Here is a 20736-nt window from a genome sequence, read left to right as displayed (position 1 = left end):
CCTTACATCAAATGTCAAGAGCCCCCCGCGCACACCATCAGAAGTCATGAGTCCCCCACACTCCCTTACATTGCAGTGCAGCCCCCCTTACCATGTACTGCTGCCAGGAAGAAGCTGGGGGCAGAGCTGGGAAGCAGCGCAGAGTCTGGAGGAGGACCAGAGGAAGGCTGGAGTCAGCTGCCAGAGTCTGCTGAATGCTGAGACCAAGGGAGGCGAAGACTAGGGGGTGACACAGATTGGTGCAGGATTTCTAGGAGCAGTTCTGTCCTCCTCTCTGCTACTGACTGTTAAGACGGTGGGGTGGGGGTTGGAGATGAGCCTCTGTGTGGCTGCACAGAATCTGGCGGAGGAGTTCTGCCCTCCTCTCTGCTGCTGATGAAACATGATGGGGACGGAGATGAGGGGGGGTGCCGTAGCTGCAGAAGAGGTGCGAGGGCCACATGATATGGCCTGGCAGGCCGGATTTGGCCCTCGGGCCTTGTGTTTGACACCTGTGCAGTAGCGCATTGGCCCCACGAATGCAGAGAGTGTATGCTTGTGTGAACAAGGCCTTAACACTGAACTCTGGGATTATAAAAAAAAATTGTAAACAAACAAAACAAAAAAATGCTTATTAAGTCTAAGAGGAGATGAAAAGGCTCTGAAAAGGCAGGGTGATTAACACAACGTGAGTATGCGACCGCACCTGAGAGCACCTTAGAGGGATGGCAGCTCTGGACCAGTCACAGGTGTAGCACCCTCCTAGATTAGTGTGGGCTGTTAGGTAAATTTAGTTGGCTCCTCTGTAATCAGTAGAGCAGGGGTTGATTGTTTAGGTCTGCTCAGTGTCTCACAGGCTGCTGCTCTGATTGCTTCCCCCTGTATTCTAGAGTTTTCTAGAATTATAGTTGGAGGAAGAACAGAGTAGGCAGCCTTAATATCTGTGGGAGTTTGGCTGATCTTTGGGGAGGTGTGCCCAGAAGGTGAGGGAGAGCCCATAAATAGTCTGAGGCCTGAGACAGGAGCAGGAAAGTTCCTAGGTCCACTCCTGCGGGAGGAGACCCCCGGGGCAGGTGTGCTAGAGGTGGGTGGGGGGGGGCCTATTCACAAGCTTAAGTCCTGGAATCAAGTTGGGTCTGAAGAAGCTCACTGGAGATAAACAGGAGTAAGTTGTGGGGAAAAGTGCCCAGCTGACCTATGGTGGTGTGAGCCCGTATCTCCCACACTGAGGAGAGCCTGGTGGATATTGGAAGAACGCAACCAGTGATCCCGCCCCCCCCCCCTCCTGTCCATCGCCGCCTCCCCTATCCATGCATCCAGCCCCTTTTATGACACGGCGCATGGACTCCAATGAGGAAGGGCTGTTTTTTTGAAGCCCCAATTAGAGCCGGAGGCTCTAATAGGCTTCAATATAGGGTGGGATCGGGTCGCAGAGAGTGCGCTCTGAGACCACCCAGGTGTGTTACAACAGCGAATCAATATTCGCTGTTGTAACACTGATCCTCCTCCCGGCCAATTAGGAAGCAGATTATGACACCAGTTACCTGATTGGCTGGAAGGACAGGCGATCGTATTGGACGCCTAGGAGGAGGAGGGGAGGAACCGCACGGCGGAAGCCGCCATGATGCAGACAGGACACAGGAGCCGCTGCCTGCCGACCATATGAGCCCGCAGCCCGTTACCCATAGGAGCCTGCAACCCGCCCATAGGAGCCTGCAACCCACCCATAGGAGGTGGCAACCCACCGCCCGTAGGAGCCTGCAACCAGCCCATAGGAGCCCACAATCCACCACCCATAGGAGCCTGCAACCCGACCATAGGATCCTGCAACCCACCCATAGGAGCCTGCAACCCGCCACGCATAGGAGCCTGCAACCCGCCACGCATAGGAGCCTGCAACCCGCCACGCATAGGAGCCTGCAACCCGCCCATAGGATCCTGCAACCCACCCATAGGAGCCTGCAACCCGCCACCCATAGGAGCCTGCAACCCGCCCATAGGATCCTGCAACCCACCCATAGGAGCCTGCAACCCGCCACCCATAGGAGCCTGCAAACCTGCCCATAGGATCCTGCAACCCACCCATAGGAGCCTGAAACCCACCCATAGGAGCCTGCAACCCACCCTTAGGATCCTGCAACCCGCCACCCGTAGGAGTCTGCAACCCGCCCATAGGAGCCCGCAAACCGCCACCCGTAGGAGCCTGCAACCCACCCTTAGGAGCCCGCAACCCGCCACCCATAGGAGCCTGCAACCCACCCTTAGGAGCCCACAAACCGCCACCTGTAGGAGCCTGCAACCCGCCAATAGTAGCCCGCAACCCGCCGCCAGTAGGAGCCTGCAACCCACCCATAGGAGTCCGCAACCTGCCCATAGGAGCCCGCAACCCGCCGCCCGTAGGAACCTGCAACCCACCCATAGGAGCCTGCAACCCACCCTTAGGAGCCCGCAACCCACTGCCCGTAGGAGCTGGGGGGGGTGTCACCGACCAACCAACCGGGGGGGGTGTGGTTGTGTGCCGCCCCCCCCCCCAAAGAAGAAAAACACCAGCCGCCACTGTTGGACTGTCTACTTTCCAAAAAGGGGTCATTTGGGGGGTATTTCAACTTTCCTAGCATTTTCAGGCCTCAAGAAATTAGATCGGCCATCAGTACATCAGGACTGATCAATTTTCAGATATATATACCATAGTTTGCGGACTCTATAAATTTTCTACAGACTAAATAATAAACGAAAAATGTAGCAGAATACAGTTTAGCCAGAATTTATGAAGAACGATTATATCTTTGAAAACAATTTATAACAGAAAGAAAGAAACGCGTTTTGCTTTTTTTGTTTTTTAATTTTTGCTCTTTTTTCATTTTATTTAGCAAAAAAAAAAAAACCCAGTGGATTAAATACCACCAAAAGAAAGCTATATTTGTGTGAAAAAAAATGATAAAGATGTAAAATTTCAAAATGTTACAGCGCTGAAAGCTGAAAGTTGGCCTTGGCAGGAAGGGGGGTGAAAGTGCCCGGTATTGAAGTGGTTAAACCTTCGTACGGGTGAGCTAAAACGATGTGGAATCAGTGTAATGGTTTGCCGGCTTCCCATCACTTGGCTGCCACAATGCATGGAGCTGGGAGATATGACAACAGATAACATCATCAGACGGCTCATTCATCATTTTATGAAAACTTGCACTTTTCTATAGCCGGCTCAGCGTGGGACACAGCTGGAAATGTAACTTTTTTTATTTTTTTTTTCAACAATTTATCTTTCCAGAATGTGATGTCTGGAGGGGTTCCAGGAGGGGAAATACTGAAAAATTCAAGTGTAAATTTCCTCCAAAGTCCTATAATTCAGCGGCTGTTATGATTATCAGTCAGCTTTGTATATAGACCATGAGAACGCCGAACGATCCCGGACCGACCGAAACAATAGCAGAACGGGAAGCCGCAGATCCAGGATACATCAATAGAGGCGTCTTGTTCTTCTTTGTGTTTATAGGATGTATCAAAGTTTTGTTTACTTCCTTTTTTTTTTTCTGATTAGATGATAAACATTTTCATATAGAGTGTGAGGGTTTCGCTCAAATGTAGAGCTTGTCCTCAGCTTCACGACAGCCAGGAAAGTACATTTTTAGGGGCTTTTTGGACCACTTCTATTTAACCACTTGTCAACCAATGCAATTTTATTTCATTTTTGAACACGTTTCCTAGAAATTACTCTAATCCCCTCCAAAAAGTTATATGTTTTCTGAAAAGCAGAGACCCTGGAGAATAAAATGGTAGGAGTTGCATTTTTTTTATTTTTAACCACTTGCCTACAGGGCACTTTCACCCCCTTCTTGCCCAGGCCATTTTTCAGCTTTCAGCGCTGTCGCACTTTGAATGACGATTGCGCCGGTCGTGCAACACTGTACCCAGATTACATTTTTATCATTTTCTTCACACGAATAGAGCTTTCTTTTGGTGGTATTTAATCACTGCTGGGTTTAAAAAAAAAAAAAAAAAAGGCCACAAATGTTGAAAAAAAAAATTGTTTTACTTAGTTTCTTCACTGATGTGCGCTGATGAGGCGGCACTGATGGGCACTGTTAGGCTGAACTGGTGGGCATTGATGAGGTGGCACTTATGGGCACTGATGAGGAGGCACTGATGAGGAGGCACTAATATGCCGCACTTATGGGCACTGATATGTGGCACTGATAGGCAGCACTCATGGGCACTAATAGGAGGCACTGGTGGGCACTGATAGACGGCACGGATAGGCGGGTACTGATAGGCACTGATGGGCATTGATGGGTGGCACTGATGGGTGACACTGATGTTCATTGATCGACAGCATTGATGGGCAGCACTGATAGGTGGAACTGATAGCCAGCACTGACTGGCATCGCTAATATGCACTTTGGTGGCACTTGTTGGCAGTGGTGGGCATTGATTGCTGCCACTGGTGGGCACTGATTGCTGGCACTGGTGGGCAATGGTGGGCACTGATTGGTGACACTGTTGGCACTATATTGTAATCAGGGCACTGATGATCAGTGCCCTGATTACGTGTGTAGATATTCCCCTGCGTGGAGATGTCGGTGATCGGCTCTCCTCTCCTCACACTCTGTCAGTGTAAGGCGAGGAGCGCCGATTACCGGCATCTCTGTGTTTACATGTGACCGGCTGTGATTGGACACAGCCGATCACATGGTTAAAGAGCCGCGGACGTAGCTCTCTACAGAGATCGGGGTCTCGCTGTGCCCTAACAGAGCGGACGCGATCGCCGCGCTGCGGCCCCCCCCCCCCCCAGGCCGCGTGAGAGTGGCCGTTTTGGGACGCTGTCATATGACGTCGTCCCAGAACAAGAGCCGCACCGCCTCGCCGTCATTTGACGGTGGGCAGGCGGCAACTAGTTAAAGAATTTTATTATCAGAAATATAACAAAATATAACAAAAATATAACAGTATATTGTAGTTACAAATCTATCTATTCGTTGTTAGGTCTACAAAAGATCTGGGGCTAGAGCCCATAGCAGTGTAATAAAGAAAGTCATACGCTTGGAGGGCATACACATGTATATACAGTAATATACGTGTGTGTGTATATCCCCAGAGAGCCCCCTCTTACATCAGGTCCCCAGAGCCTCCGTCTTACATCAGAGTCCCCAGAGAGCCTCCCCTTTGCATCAGGGTCCCCAGAGAGCCCCCCTTACATTAGGGTCCCTAGAGAGCCTCCCCTCCCCTTGGGGACCCCTGCAGAAACTCGGGGCTATGGGCCCTAGATTCGGGGCTATAGCCCTAAAAGCCACCCCCTAGCGACGCCACTGCACATGACACTTGTGCAGTTATTGATCAATTGCATTTTCAGTAAAAAAATACACTAAAACGAATTTTAGTGCAAACAAAAATATTATACCCAAGTTTTTGGTAAGATATAAAAGATTGGGTTGCATACAGTAAATAGATACCAAACAAGTCAACTCTTAAAATTGTGCACGCCTGTGGAATTGCGAAAAACGATGGTACCTATAGGTGATGCTTTAAAAGGTTATCAGTTTAGAGTTATCAGTGAATTATGGTCCTAGAATTATTGCTCTGTCTTCGACGTTCATGACAATTAGACATTTTGTTTGTTTCGTTCCGAATGTATTTTATAACGAATTTCGACAAATTCGTTCATTCGGATGTTTCACCCATTTAACAAATTTTTCTGAATATTCGTAAATTCGAATATTAGAAAATTCGTAAATTCGTAAATTTGAAAGTTCGTAAGTTTGAAAATGAGTGAATTTGAAAATTCGTTAATTCGGAAATTCGGAAATTTGTAAATTAGAAAATTCATAAATTTGGAAACTCGAAAATCTGAAATAATAACTAACTGTTAAATTATAGGTAATGGAATTTCCTTTCAAATTTGGCTGTTAGTGAACGTAACCAATACAAATTTATCCCAAGTTATGAATTATCCATAATAACGAATGCCGTATCTAAACGAATGGAACATAACAAATTAAAAATAATAAATAACAATAATAATAATAATAAAAACTTTATATTAATACTATTTATTATTAATTTGTTTCTTTCCATTTGTTTAGATGTGGCATTCGTTATTTCGGATAATTCGCATTCGTTACGTTCACTAACAGCCAAATTTGAAAGGAAATTCCAATACCTATAATTTAATAGTTAGTTACTATTAGTTAGTTAGTTGTTATTTAGAATTTTTGGATTTTCTTTCTTATTTTCAGATTTTTGAATTTTCAAATTTTCAGATTTACGAATTTACGAATTGTGAATGACCCGAATAACGAAAAAAAAACAAAAAAACGAATGAAACAAAAACGAACAAATTTTTTGGCAGTGCACATGTCTAATATGTCTAATGACAATACTTTACCTAATCTTGATGTTAAGTACACATGCTCACCCTACGCTGCAATTTTTTTATGGGGTATGTGCGGGGGGGGGGGGGGGGGTGAAGGGTGCTTTTATTTTTTAATTTTTACACTTTTTTCTTTATTGCTATATAGAGGGGTTATTAGGTTATTAGCCCCCCCCTATGTGATAGCATGGGAAGGTGGTAGTTCCATTTTTACTGAAGACATTGGAGGTCTTTTAGACTTGTCCTCCAATGCACAGAAAGCGCTGGAATAAGTGCATCCTTTGCTACAGTAGCTGAGGAATGACAGCTGTGACCCTGGAGGTTATGTAATATACATCGCTTCCAAGGTAATTAGCTGCAGGAGGGATCGGGGAACGGATGTTCACCGAGTTCCTCCTGCACTAACAAGAGAAGCAGTTTCCCATGGGGGGGCGCTCCTTTGAGAACCCCATAAAAGTGATCAGGCGGCTCCCTTATTCTATACAATTCATTCTTTCTTTCTTTTTTTCTTTCTTTCTATTTTTCTTTCTTTCTTTCCTTCTTAGCTTCTTTCCTTCTTTCTTTCTTCTTTCTTCTTTCTTTCTTCTTTCTTTCTTTTTTTCTTTCTTTCTTTCTTTCTTTCCTTCTTTCCTTCTTTCTTTCTTCTTTCTTTCTTTCTTTCTTTCTTTCTTTCTTTCTTTCTTTCTTTCTTTCTTTCTTTCTTTCTTTCTTTCTTTCTTTCTTTCTTTCTTTCTTTCTCTCTTTCTTTCTTTCTTTCTCTCTTTCTTTCTTTTTACACTTTTTTTCTTTTTTTTTTCTCTTTCACTCTATTGCCATAACATAGGATGCTTCTTTGCCCTCTATGTGATAGCATGGGCAGTTGAGGTGCATTTTAATAGAGACATTGGGGGTCTATTGGACCCTCGATATCTCCCCTGCCCACCACTGCAACCATTCTAGCACAGATCGCGCGGGAATTAGAGCTTTCTCCGCTACAGTAGCTGAGGAATGAAGGCTGTGATCCCAAAAGTGATGGAATTCCGGGGTAATTAGTTGCTGGAGGGATCGCTGGAACGTAACTTTCCCGAGTTCCACCTGCTTTAACCGGGGGAAGCAGTTTACTGTAAGGGGGATGCCTCTTTGAGAGCCCTGTAAAAGTCAGGTGGCTCAAGAGCCGACCAGATCACTTATATCGTATTGGCTCTTAGGCTGGGTTCACATATGAGCCACATACGGCTCACAGCAGGGATCCGGTGTGTCCTAGTTCACCGTTTCAGGTCCGATTTTAGCCTGAATTTTGGGCTGAATTCGGACCTGAAACGGACTAAAAGAGATGCAAAACGCACCGGACCTGCTGCATAGATATGTGAACCGGTTCCATGGAGAGTCGGTCAAAATCTCCTGCTTTTGCGAATTGGTTGCGGAGAACCCGCATTCATTTTGCAATGGTGTAAACCCAGCCTTAAAGCCCATATCAAGCTCAGCAGCAGCCGTGAGCTTGACTTAACCGCTTGTCTATCACGACGTTTATAAACGTACCTTGGTAGACAAGTAAGCAAGTGTAGCCAAGTCTCGGGTCCCCTTTGGTCTAATGGGAACCTCCAGAGTTAGGGACAGCTGACATCCTTCTGTGTAGAGTGGGTTACGAGGCATGGTGGGTGTGATGCAAGGTAGATTGATGGGCACCAGACACTTCTTGAATGCAAAGAGATTTATTGTCTCATAAACAGAACTGTGGGAGAGAAGGTTAGGGCCAGGACACCCTTTAGTTGTTGCAATGTTAATTGGCAGACGCCAAGACTTCTATAGGTAGACAGCCATGGGAAAGGCATCAGCAAGACACCACATCTGCATGAGTAGGAGCTCTGTCTCCTATGGCAACAATCTTGAACAGTTCCTACCAAAGGTCACAATGAACTCTTTCACTTGCTCTACAATCTCCTTTTGTAGATCTTCACTCAACTGAGCTCCCAGTCTCTCTCACTAGACTTTTCCAACCTTCTCGCTCAGTATCTTCTTCAAGCATCACCCCCGCGTTCCTGCTGGGTCCCTAGATTGGCATCCAAGATACTCCTCAAGCGTCACCCCACTGGCCTGCTCAGTCTCTGGCTTGACACACAAGACTGCTCTGCAAGCCTCACCTCCACTGGATGGGTCCCTGGCTTGACACCTGCTGAAGTTTCCTAATTCTTCACAGTCTCCAGTTGGTGAGAACATTGCTCTGGTACTTGCTTCAGCTACTCACTGTGATCTCCGGTAACAAGGTGAAGGGTCCCTTAACGGTGACAGCTTCCCCTCTACCTCCGACCACGACAGGTTCTCTGGCCGGCAGAACCGGCACTTCTGGTTGGACTGCAAGCCGCAATCCCAACCCTACGCTGCTCTCTCTTGCTTCTGGATAGGCCCTCTGACAGCCTAGCAGCCAGATGTCCCCGGGATAGGCCTCAGGATCTGGCCTAGCAGCCCGGGACAGCACAACACATGTCCACCCAGACAGCTGTTCAGGTGGCACAGAGCCCCTGATCACCTGACTCCACCCAAATATATAGGTTCTCCCAGCAGGCCAAAGGACCCAAGAAGATCCCTGCCCATTGGCACCCCATCTATTCCTAATCTGTCCTTGCATCGCCCTTGTCTTACCTAATGTCACCAGATATCCATCCATCTAGTGACAGAAGGGAGAAGTGTAGCAATTCCAGAATTAGGGTGGAATCAATTGATCCCCTATCAATTGGCCAAGGCAACTATACCTGGCAGGTAAATGTACTAGCAACCCTGTATAAACATCAGTGTGCTACACAAGAAAACCCGCTCCAGGTGTCTGTTCCAAAATATCACCTCCCCCGCCAAATGAGGGTTCTGGCTCAGTATTATCAGAATTATTAGGAGGTTGAGTATAATACTCAATCTTCTGGCTCAGTATCCAAGACACATGTAGGTAGAAAAGGGATCCGGATGGCCGCACTCCAAAGAAATTCCTTTATTGAAACTTAATCTATACAAAATCAGGATAAAATGCAAACAGTTGACGCGTTTCACACCACTCTCACTGGTGCTTAATCATAGCTATGTAAACTTTATTTTACCAAAGCCATGTATCAGTACACATTTTGGCTTAAATTTATGAGGAAATTTGATTGTGTTTTTTTTTGTTTTTCATTGGATATGTTTAATGTCAGAAAGTAAAAAAAAAATCTATATTTTTTTCAAAATGTTCGGTCTTTTTTCGTTTATATAATAAAAATTAAAAAAAACTCAGTGGTGATCAAATACCACCAAAAGAAAGCTCTATTTGTGTGAAAAAAATTAAAGAAATGTATTTTGGGTACAACGTTGCACAGTGGAGGCCCGTCCATTAAGGGCGCCGCCCCCTCTCTCCAGCCACCCCCTCTGTGTAGAATGGATATCCATGGCCACCACCGCCACCCCCTATTAAGGAGTCCAGCCCCTTTTAGGACGCCGGGTGCCTGAATTACAGTGGCGGGGGGGTGTTTTTTGAAGCACCTGATTATAGCCATAGGCTCTAATAGGCTTCAAAAAAGGTGGATTCGGAGCGCAGAGCATTGCGCTCGGAGTCCACCCAGGTGTGTTAGAAAAGCAAATTAATATTTGCTTTTCTAACACTGAACCGCCTCTCCACCAATCAGGTAGCGCGGGTCTGATACCCGTCACCTGATTGGCTGAAAGGACAGGCGCTGCTATTGGACGCCTATCAGGTGGCAAGAAGAGACACACAGAGGACACAGCTCGCCACTGCCTGACCCGCTGGGGTAAGTGCCAGTCAGACAGCGGGTGGGCAGGGGTGACAGTGGCTGCATTTTATGGGCACAGTAGCGGCATTTGATGGGCACAGTGGCAGCATTTGATGGCAAAGTGGCTGCATTTGATGGACACAGTGGCTGCATTTGATGGGCACAATGGCGGCATTTGATGGGCACAGTAGCAGCATTTTATGGGCATAGTGGCTGCATTTGATGGGCACAGTGGCAGCATTTGATGGGCACAGTGGCAGCATTTGATGGCACAGTGGCTGCATTTGATGGGCACAGTGGCGGCATTTGATGGGCACAGTGGCAGCATTTTATGGGCATAGTGGCTGCATTTGATGGGCACAGTGGCAGCATTTGATGGGCACAGTGGCAGCATTTGATGAGCACAGTGGCGGCATTTGATGGGCACAGTGGCAGCATTTTATGGGCATAGTGGCTGCATTTGATGGGCACAGTGGCAGCATTTGATGGGCACAGTGGCAGCATTTTATGGGCATAGTGACTGCATTTGATGGGCACAGTGGCAGCATTTTATGGGCATAGTGACTGCATTTGATGGGCACAGTGGCAGCATTTGATGGGCACAGTGGCAGCATTTTATGGGCATAGTGACTGCATTTGATGGGCACAGTGGCAGCATTTGATGGGCACAGTGGCAGCATTTGATGGCACAGTGGCTGCATTTTATGGGCATAGTGGCTGCATTTGATGGGCACAGTGGCTGCATTTGATGGGCACAGTGAGGCTGCAATTCATGTTTTTTTTTCAGTATTTTTCAGAATTTTTTAAGTTTGTTTGCGCCCCCCAAAATTTTTTAGCACCATCCGCCACTGGTGTTGCATCACCGCATAATTACCAGTTAAAGTAGCACAGTGCTAAATAGCAAAAAATGGCCTGGTCATAAAGGGGGTAAAACCTTCCAGAGCTTAAATGAATAAATGGAGCCTAATATTATTATAGTTGTATCATTATATGCGTGACTCTTGAATTAAAACAATATTAACTAATCCCGAAGTTTAACTTTAGCCATTCCGTAAAAGTCCCACCCAGGACGTAATGCGTATAGGGAAGGAGCCACGCAAGACGTCATCCGCTGCCATCTTTCTGGTTTCTTGTATGATTGTGGAGCGCTTGATATATGTCCTTGTTACAAGTGCTTAACGTGTATGTTTTTTTACCTTTTTTAAATAAATATACAATTAGCAGAGAGGACTAGATGTTCTGTTTATCTCTTTATACACTACGGAGGAACCGGCATCTTCGTCACTGACTGACCCCTGGACGACTTTTATCCCCTCATTGGGAAAAGCACTTATTGACCATCCTGACCTCAGGGGGCATATACAGTGCCTTGAAAAAGTATTCACACCCCTTAAAATTTTGTTAGCATGAAAAACGGAAATGTATTTTATTGAGATTTTATGTGATAGACCAACACAAAGTGGCACATAATTGTGAAGTGGAAGGAAAATGATAAATGGTTTTCAACATTTTTTTACAAATAAATATATGAAAAGTGTGGTGTACATTTGTATGGCGCCCCCTCCCTGAGTCAATACTTTGTAGAACCTCCTTTCACTGCAATTACAGCTGCAAGTCTTTTTGGGGATGTCTCTACCAACATTGCACATCTAGAGAGGGACATTTTTGTCCATTCTTCTTTTTTGATAATATCTCAAGCTCTGTCAGATTGGATGGAGAGCGTCTGTGAACAGTAATTTTCAAGTCTTACCACAGATTCTCAATTGGATTTAGGTCTGGACTGTGACTGGGCCATTCTAACACATGAATATGCTGTATGTTTAGTGCATACACTCATCTTTTAGGTGCTAGGTTAGGTAAATGTATTTCTGGCTCACTGTGTTCTGGTCTGTTCTGTGTTTCAGTGGCTGCAGGATTTACAGAAACAACTCTACACTGACAGGTTCACCCAGCCTGCCATCTGTCTAGTACTGAGCAGTGAGATCAGACTCCATGCAGGAGAGGGACAAGAGAGAAGTTCCTGGCGTGGGCACACTCTTCCCAGGAGGGGGGTCATGGCATGCGCACATTCTTCTCAGGAGGGAGGGGTAATACCTGCTATGGTCACACTCTTCCCAGGAAGGGGGATACTTGGCATGGGCACATTCTTCTCAGGAGGGAGGGGTGATACCTGCTTTTATCACACTATTCCCAGGAGGGGGGGATACCTGGCATGGGCACACTTTTCCCATGGTGGTGGTACCTGCTATTGTCACACTACTACCAGGAAGGGGGATACCCGGCATGGGGACATTCTTTTCAGGTGGTGATACCTGCAATGGTCACACTCTTCCCAGGAAGGTGGATACTTGGCATGGGCACATTCTTCTCAGGAGGGATAATACCTGCTATGGTCACACTCTTCCCAGGAAGGGGGATACCTCGCATAGGCACATTCTTCTCAGGAGGGAGGGGTGATACCTGCTATGGTCACACTCTTCCCAGGAAGGGGGATACCTCGCATAGGCACATTCTTCTCAGGAGGAAGGGGTGATACCTGCTATGGCCACACAATTCCCAGGAGGGGGGGGGGGTTACCTGGCATGGGCACACTTTTCACATGGTGGTGGTACCTGCTATTGTCACACTACTCCCAGGAAGGTGGGTACCTGGCATGGGCACATTCTTTTCAGGTGGTGATACCTGCTATGGTCACAGGAGGGGTATTGCTAGGTATAGTAACACACTTCCCAGGTGGTGATGCCAGATGGGTGGAGGGGGGAGGTGCCAGATATAGGATCCAAATATGGTGCCAAATGCTCTAGGTACTCCCCTATGTGTGCAAGGACACATAGTCAAACATACAGGTGTGTTTGGAGGCAGAAAAAAAAAGCCTAGACACCTCTAGGAGCAGCTGAAAAAATGTCCTGTGTGCATGAGGCCTAAAAGCAACGGTCCACCCAAAAAACTATTCACTTATTTTTTGATGCCCGAGAAGGACACCACCTGGTGACCTATAATGTCTCACAGGGAGATCTCATTAGTGGGATTTCTTTGCATGTACTGTATGCACACTTGCCCCTACCCTTATGATAGGACCCCACTTTCCCTGATGGGAAATGCAACACTTGAAGTTAAAAAAAAACCCCAACGTGAGTGGAAACCCTAAAATTGTGAGGTGTGAGCTTGGAGGTTTCTTCACACCTATGTGTGAGTCTTCATGAAGTCTAAATAGCCAGTAGGAACCTCACTCAACAGATTCCCCCCCCCCCCCGATAACTTAAATAACATATTTGGGTGGACCAACTGGTTCATTTTTTGCATACATTTCTCTTCTTTAGCTGAACTTGAACCTGAAGTTAGAAATTTTCCAGTAGGAAGGAGCTTTATTGCAAAAGAGATATAATAAGGCTTCTTATTTTTCTCCTTGCAAACTGCTTTAGAACAGCCTTGCTCAACACTTTTACAAAAAGAGAAACCCTTGCGTTAACCCCCTGGTAAATAAATTGAATTAATCGGAGATCAGTGGAAAATGCCCCTTACATTATTGGTTAGAATACCACCATTAAAGACAAATAAAAAGCTCATTAGTGTTGTGCTGCTGACTCTGCCAAGTGGCATTGGCCCCCGAAACCCTGCAAGCACCATCAATACGTAGGTCAAAACATCTACAACTCAAGGAACCCTCTACCAACCTCAGGAGGAACCTTGGTTGAGAATGTCACCTTAATAATAGACACTGAGCTGCTCATGCAAGAAGGCTTTGTCAACCTGGTCAATAAAGGTGGCAGAAGACCCCGAACCCGGAAGAAGCTAGGGGGGGAGATGTAGGCATCGGCGAGGAAACTTGTGGACGTCGTAACACTGCAGAGAAGTTCAGTTGAGGTTCTGCTTTAAATATCTATAAATACGTGTTGTGGATGTAGCACTGGTACTTTCCATGGCAGCTATTCTAGGCTCAATTCCCACAACCTTTGCAGATTTTTTATGGTTTTGCAGGGTTTGTGAAGGTTCCTCTGTGTATCCCATAGCCTAAAAACAAACAGATGCCAAGGCCTTTTTTTTTTTTTTACAGTAATTGGCCAGGTAAACAATTCTGATCAATCTTCAGACTCATTAACCAGTCTAGGGCTATGCATCTTTTGGATGCTTTAATGAAAACTTGAACTTGGATAGGTATTGGGTAGTTGTAGGATACTCCAGTAACCCTTGGTAGTAATTTGAGGACATTGCTCTAGAACGGTGAGCCAGGTCCTTGCACAAGTAAATGATGGACTACGCTTTGTAATAGCAACCTGAGGAAATTAATCGTCCCCTTTGGACATCTGAGAAAAGTCCTTTCACTAAGAATTAAATAGACTGAGCTCTTCAGGACATAAGACACAATGGGGTTGATTTACTAAAGGCAAATCCTTAGACGTGCAGTCGCTTTAGATCTGCGGGGGAAGATCTGAAATGAGGGGAAGCTCTGCTGATTTTATCATCCAATCATGTACAAGCAAAAATGCTGTTTTTTTTTATTTTCCTTGCATGTCCCCCTCAAATCCACTTGTAGTGCAAAGTGGATTTGCCTTTAGTAAATAACCCCCCCCCCCCCCCGAAAGACTTACCTGAAAAAGAAGCCCATTACAGGGCTTCCATCTTCACCCGGTCTTCCTTCCGGGTTCACGGGCTGCACGCCGTCCACTGAGAGTGCAGTGCACATGCGCCCGTGACATCACCGGTGCTGCTAAAGTAAATATCTCCTAAACCAGGGTCGGCAACCTACAGCCTGCGGGCCGCACACGGCCCACCGCCGCTTAATGCCCGGCCCATCTAGGGTTGCCACCCGTCCGGGACTCACCCGGACAGTCTGGGACTCACCCGGACCGTCCGGGTTTTGAATCGTGTGTCTGGTTTTCAGACCACCTGGAACCCAGGCACAATATTCACAATGGACTGTGGCTCCCCAAGTAACCGAGTACCACAACCGCAGATTTCATAGGTGTGCACATGGGCCCCACCCCTATACATGGACAGGAGAGGAGAGAGGGCTTGATCTGCTGCTCCTCCTCCCGCCTCTACCCCTCTGTCTGCCCATCCACACTTCGATCCCCGGCACTCTGTGCCTCAGGAAAGGGATGGGTAACCTGGAAGTTTGAAGCTCAGCAACCGTCAGATACATTGTGGATGAAAGGTGTCATTGGATGGAGCTCACCATCCAATGTCTGCATCTGAAGTCTTCCCCCTTCCTCCCTTCTCTCTCCTGCTTCTAAGCAAGTGAGTACACTATGGTAAGGGCGACTCAGATGTAAGGGGTGCCCTGTGGACTCTGATGTAGGGGGGATTTAGGAACCCTAATTTAAGGGGGGGTGCTGGGAACTCTGATGTAAGTGGGAGGTTTGGTGAGCAGAAACCCCCTTACATCAAAGTTCCCCTTTACACCAGAGTCCACAGCATTACCCCTTTAAAAAGATAGTTTTGCTGTGCACGGTTAAAGTGTTTGAGTTTGGCTTGAAGAAAAAGTGGCAACCCTAGGCCTGTCAGTGCACGTGATGAATTCACGTGCACCAGACCCACGGACATTTTAACCACGGTCGGCTTTCTTGGGATAACAACCGATGCAGCTAAGAAGCCGCTCGGCTGTTATCCCAAGCAGCGGGAGGAGACATACTCCCGCTGCCTTCCGCCGCTCGCCCAGGCTCTCCTGTCCCAACGGCTTTGATCGGGTCTCGAATCTAGTAACCCGGAAGCAATGTCATGACATCACAAACCTGTTTACAGAAGAGCGTTTTGAATGCTTTTAAGTGCAAAGGAGGGATTTGGGGTCTTATAGACCACAAATGTAAACAGTGTTCAAACCACACATGTGAGGTATCGCCACAATCGTTAGAGGGAGAGCAATAGTTCTAGCACTACATTGCATCGCCTATGGAGATTGTTCAGTACCGTAGCGCTATTCCACGAGTGTGTGTAATTTTAAAGCATAACATGGGGGCAGGGGCTGTGTAATATTCAGGGGGGCTGTGTAATATTCAGGGGTGGTTGTGTAATGTAAAGGGGTCCAGAGGTGTGGGGCTGTGTAATTTTAAGGGGTCCAGAGGTGTGGGGCTGTGTAATATTAAGGGGTCCAGAGGTGCAGGGCTGTGTAATGTAAAGGGTTTCCAGAAATGCGGGGGCTGTGTTATGTAAAGGGGTCCAGAGGTGCAGGGGCTGTGTAATGTTAAGGGGTCCAGAGGTGCGGGGGCTGTGTAATGTAAAGGGGGCCAGAGGTGCGGGGGCTGTGTAATGTAAAGGGTTCCAGAGGTGCGGGGGCTGTGTAATGTAAAGGGTTCCAGAGGTGCAGGGGCTGTGTAATGTAAAGGGGTCCAGAGGTGCAGGGGCTGTGTAATGTAAAGGGGCCCAGAGGTGTGGGGGCTGTGCAATGTAAAGGGGTCAAGAGGTGTGGGGGCTGTGTAATGTCAAGGGGTCCAGAAGTGCGGGGGCTGTGTAATGTAAAAGGGTCCAGAGGTGCGGGGCTGTGTAATATAAAGGAGTCCAGAGGTGCGGAGCTGTGTAATGTAAAGGAGGATTATCGTTATCTTCATTTATTAGCAGGTGAATGCGGCCCTCCATGCATTTATATACATTGAATCCGACCCTTAAGTGGAAAAAGGTTGCTGACCCCTGTCCTAAACAGTGCATGTGGTGCAGGAGATATTTACTGTACCTACTTTTTACAGGTTTATCTGTAGGTATAAATAAAAAAATGCCTTTACTACCACTTTAAATCTTCTAGTATATCTAATGCCGTGTACACACGATCGGGATTTTGTTCGGAAAAAGATATGGCTTTTCTGACAGGATTCCGCTCAAGCTTGCCTTGCATACACACGGTCACACAAAACTTCGCTGAACTTTCGACCGTCAAGAAAGCGGTGATGTACAACACTACGATGAGCCGAGAAAATGAAGTTCAATGCTTCCAAGCATGCGTCGAATTGTTTCCGAGCATGCGTAGGAATTTTGCGCGTCGGAATTGCTACAGACGATCGCATTTTCGGATAGGAACTTTTTCCAACCGAAAAATTGAGAACCTGCTCTCAGTCTTTTGCTGGCTGGAATTCAGCCAGCAAAAATCCGATGGAGCATACACACGGTCGCATTTTCCGACCAAAAGCTCTCATCGGTCTTTTGCTGGCCGAATTTCGGATCGTGTATACGCGGCATTACACTCCCCTCCCCCCAAACTGACAATGCTGCTGTCCAAAGGTACCCCCTGTGCTACTTCATCCAGAGTGGGGGGGGGCGCTCTAATACAGGAGGTGTGTTACTGGCCAGATCACCAGGTGAAAACAGAGTAAAAAAAAAGCCTTAAAAAGAATATATTTTTTGTTTTTTATTCCCTCTTTTTATATTTTTGTTTTTATTTTATTCCCATTTTATATCTTATTTTATTATACTTTATCATACTCTAAAATACTCTAAATTACTTGGTTAGAATGGGTTTTTGACAAGGAATCTAAAATTGTTAAAAATGTTAAACTGTAAAATGGTCCAACTGTTCATCCATGCTTAACAATTACTATTACGTTAAGACTACAAATTATTATTATCAGATGAACTGCACATACTGTATTTACTATTCTTCCAATATAAACATTATTTGACACATTCTGTATGATAACCTCTTGTTTGTACAAATTCTCCAGAAAACAATAAAAATGATAGAAAAAAAAACAAATGCAGCCGCCACATCTAATGATTGGTAAGCTGTAGTATATTACATTTTTGTTTTTTTGGGTTCAACACTTCTTTACTGAGCCGTTAAATTAATATGCAATCAGTTAGGCCCGCCCACTTGCTGGTAAATTTAAAGGAGGCTGCACAATCAGTTTGCACCATGTGTGATTGGCTAGGAAGCCTTCAATAAATAGAAGAGTGAATACATCCATAGGTCCATAGGGGGGGGGTTGATTTACTAAAACAGGAGAGTGCAAAATCTGGTGGTAGCCAATCGGCGTTCTAACTTCAGCTTGTTCAATTAAACCTTGCCAAAAAAAAAAAACTGAAAGCTGATTGGTTACTGTGCAGAGCTGCACCAGATTTTGCATTCTCCAGTTTTATTAAATTGATTTACTAAAATAGGAGAGTGCAAAATCTGGTGGTAGCCAATCAGCTTCTAACTTCATCTTAATATTCGGGGGGGGGGGGCTGTGTAATGTAAAGGGGTCCAGAGGTGTGGGGCTGTGTAATGTGAAGGGGTCCAGAGGTGCAGGGCTGTGTAATGTAAAGGGGTCTAGAGGTATGGGGGCCTGTGTAATGTAAAGGGGGGGCTGTGTAATGTAAGGGGTCCAGAGGTACGGGGGCTGTGTAATGTAAAGGTGTCCAGAGGTGCGGGGGCTGTGTAATGTAAAGGGGTCAAGAGGTGCGGGGTCTGTGTAATGCAAAGGGGTCCAGAGGTGTGGGGGCTGTGTAATGTAAAAATGTAAAGGGGTCCAGAGGTGCGGGGACTGTGTAATGTAAAGGGGTCAAGAGGTGCGACGGCTGTGCAATGTAAAGGGGTCCAGAGGTGCAGGGGCTGTGTAATGTAAAGGGGTCCAGAGGTGCGGAGCTGTGTAATGTAAAGGGGTCCAGAGGTACGGGAGCTGTGTAATGTAAAGGGGTCAAGAGGTGCAGGGGCTGTGTAATGATTCAGGGAAGCCTATCCCACACCCACATAACTGTCCCTGAGCCACCCCCATCAAATCATTCTTTGTAGCTATTACCTTTTGTACCACCACCCCCTCCCTTTAGAATGTAAGCTCTATGAGCAGGGCCCTCCTGTACCTTTTGTATTGAACTGTAATTGTGTTGTCCCCCTTATACATTGTAAAGCGCTGCGTAAACTGTTGGCGCTATATAAATCTCGTATAATAATATAATAATAATAAAGGGGTCCAGAGGTGCGGGGGCTGTGTAATGTAAAGGGGTCAAGAGGTGCGGGGGCTGTGTAATGTAAAGGGGTCCAGAGGTGCGGGGGCTGTGTAATGTAAAGGGGTCCAGAGGTGCGGGGGCTGAGTAATGTAAAGGGATCCAGAGGTGCGGGGGCTGTGTAATGAAAAGGGGTCCAGAGGTGCGGGTGCTGCGTAATGTAAAGGGGTTCAGAGGTGTGAGGGCTGTGTAATGTAAAGGGGTCAAGAGTTGCGGGGGCTGTGTAATGTAAAGGGGTCCAGAGGTGCGGGAACTGTGTAATGTAAAGGGGTCCAGAGGTGCGGGGGCTGCGTAATGTAAAGGGATCCAGAGGTGCAGGGCTGTGCAATGTAAAGGGGTCCAGAGGTGCGGGGCTGTGTTACTTCTTTAACAAGCCGTTTAACTAATATGCAATCAGTTAGGCCCTCCCACTTGCTGGTAAATTTAAAGGAGATTGTACAATCGGTCTGCACCATGTGTGATTAGCTAGGAAGCCTTCAATAAATAGAAGAGTGAATACATCCATAGGTCCATGGGGGGGGTTGATTTACTAAAACAGGAGAGTGCAAAATCTGGTGATAGCCAATCGGCGTTCTAACTTCAGCTTGTTCAATTAAACCTTGCCAAAAAAAAAAAAAAACTGAAAGCTGATTGGTTACTGTGCAGAGCTGCACCAGATTTTGCATTCTCCAGTTTTATTAAACCCCCCCCCCCATAGTGACAATAAAAATATATATGTAGAAGAGTTTTCTGACCTGTTTTATGTGCCATGGCCCATTGAGATCCTCCAGGCTTGCGGAATACTGCAGATACCCAATCTGTGCCTCTCTATCCCTGAAGCATCAACACTGAAGGATACAGCAAAGTCTCCCATCCGCCGCGCTGCCGCCTCCCCGCATCTTTCACCGGGGATTACATGAGATCCTCTGGTCCCGGCTGGTGCCTGAAATTGCAGTTTATTCTTAGCGATGCCGATCACCAACCAAAAAAGCCACTTCTCCCCCCAAGTCCGGCCTCTCAATCACAACTGGGGATCTTTTACCATTTAAGGTCAAAGCTTCATTTGGCTGAACAGACCCAAGCTGAAGACTTTTTCCAAACTTCCAAATCTCACAAAGACTTGTCTTCCACCAAAGTCTGCAGCCTGCAGGATAAATAAACTCTTCAAAGGGGAAGAGGAGAGAGAAAAACTGCGTTTCTTTTTTTTTTTTGTTATACTTCTTAAAACTAAAAAAAACGCGTCTCCTCTTCCCGCCGCGGCCAAGACAGCGAGGCTAAAGGAAGACACCTAGAAAAGCAATCTGGTTTCTATCATAAAATCTCGCTTGTGTATTTCCAAAAAAAAAAAAAAATCAAAGCTCATTGCAAAAGCCTTCTCAGAGGAAATGCAGGGGGTTATATATAGAGCCATGCGTTATTCCCATAGCTCCAGTGCTGCTAAAAATATGTGCAGAATAAAATGATTCACTTTATTCTTTAACCCCTTCCTGGTCTCTTGGGAAATTGTGACAGCTTTGTGGTTTTGTTAATGGCTTTTTTTTTTTCAAAATAACAATAAACTTCTGGAATTTGGTGCCAATCACAGGGCAGCGGTCTGCCACTATCTGCTTCATCACAGCGGCGGCTGGTGCTTAAAATTTATTTTTGGGGGGGGGGGGGGGCGCAAACTGAAAAATTCTGAAAAAAAACCCATCAATTGCAGCCTCACTGTACCATCACAGCCACTGTGTCAAACGCAGCCACTGTGCCAATCAAACGCAGCCACTGTGCCAATCA

At 46.4% G+C, this 20736-nt stretch overlaps 1 protein-coding gene across 3 annotated transcripts in view; it reads right to left on the bottom strand.

Moving 5' to 3' along the window:
- IRAG1 (inositol 1,4,5-triphosphate receptor associated 1) overlaps positions 1-20273 on the bottom strand; it is a 188140-nt gene extending 167867 nt beyond the window's left edge. For all 3 annotated transcript variants that reach the window (XM_073604082.1, XM_073604081.1, XM_073604083.1), the window contains exon 1: positions 19716-20273. The gene's annotated coding sequence lies outside the window, so the exon portion shown is untranslated. The remainder of the gene's footprint in view (positions 1-19715) is intronic.
- Between the last annotated feature and the right edge of the window lie 463 nt (positions 20274-20736).

Source organism: Aquarana catesbeiana, linkage group LG11 (genome assembly GCF_042186555.1).
Source record: "Aquarana catesbeiana isolate 2022-GZ linkage group LG11, ASM4218655v1, whole genome shotgun sequence".
Taxonomy (NCBI): Eukaryota; Metazoa; Chordata; class Amphibia; order Anura; family Ranidae; genus Aquarana; species Aquarana catesbeiana.
Note: the sequence above shows the minus strand (reverse complement) of the source record. Positions and strands in the feature narration are given on the sequence as shown.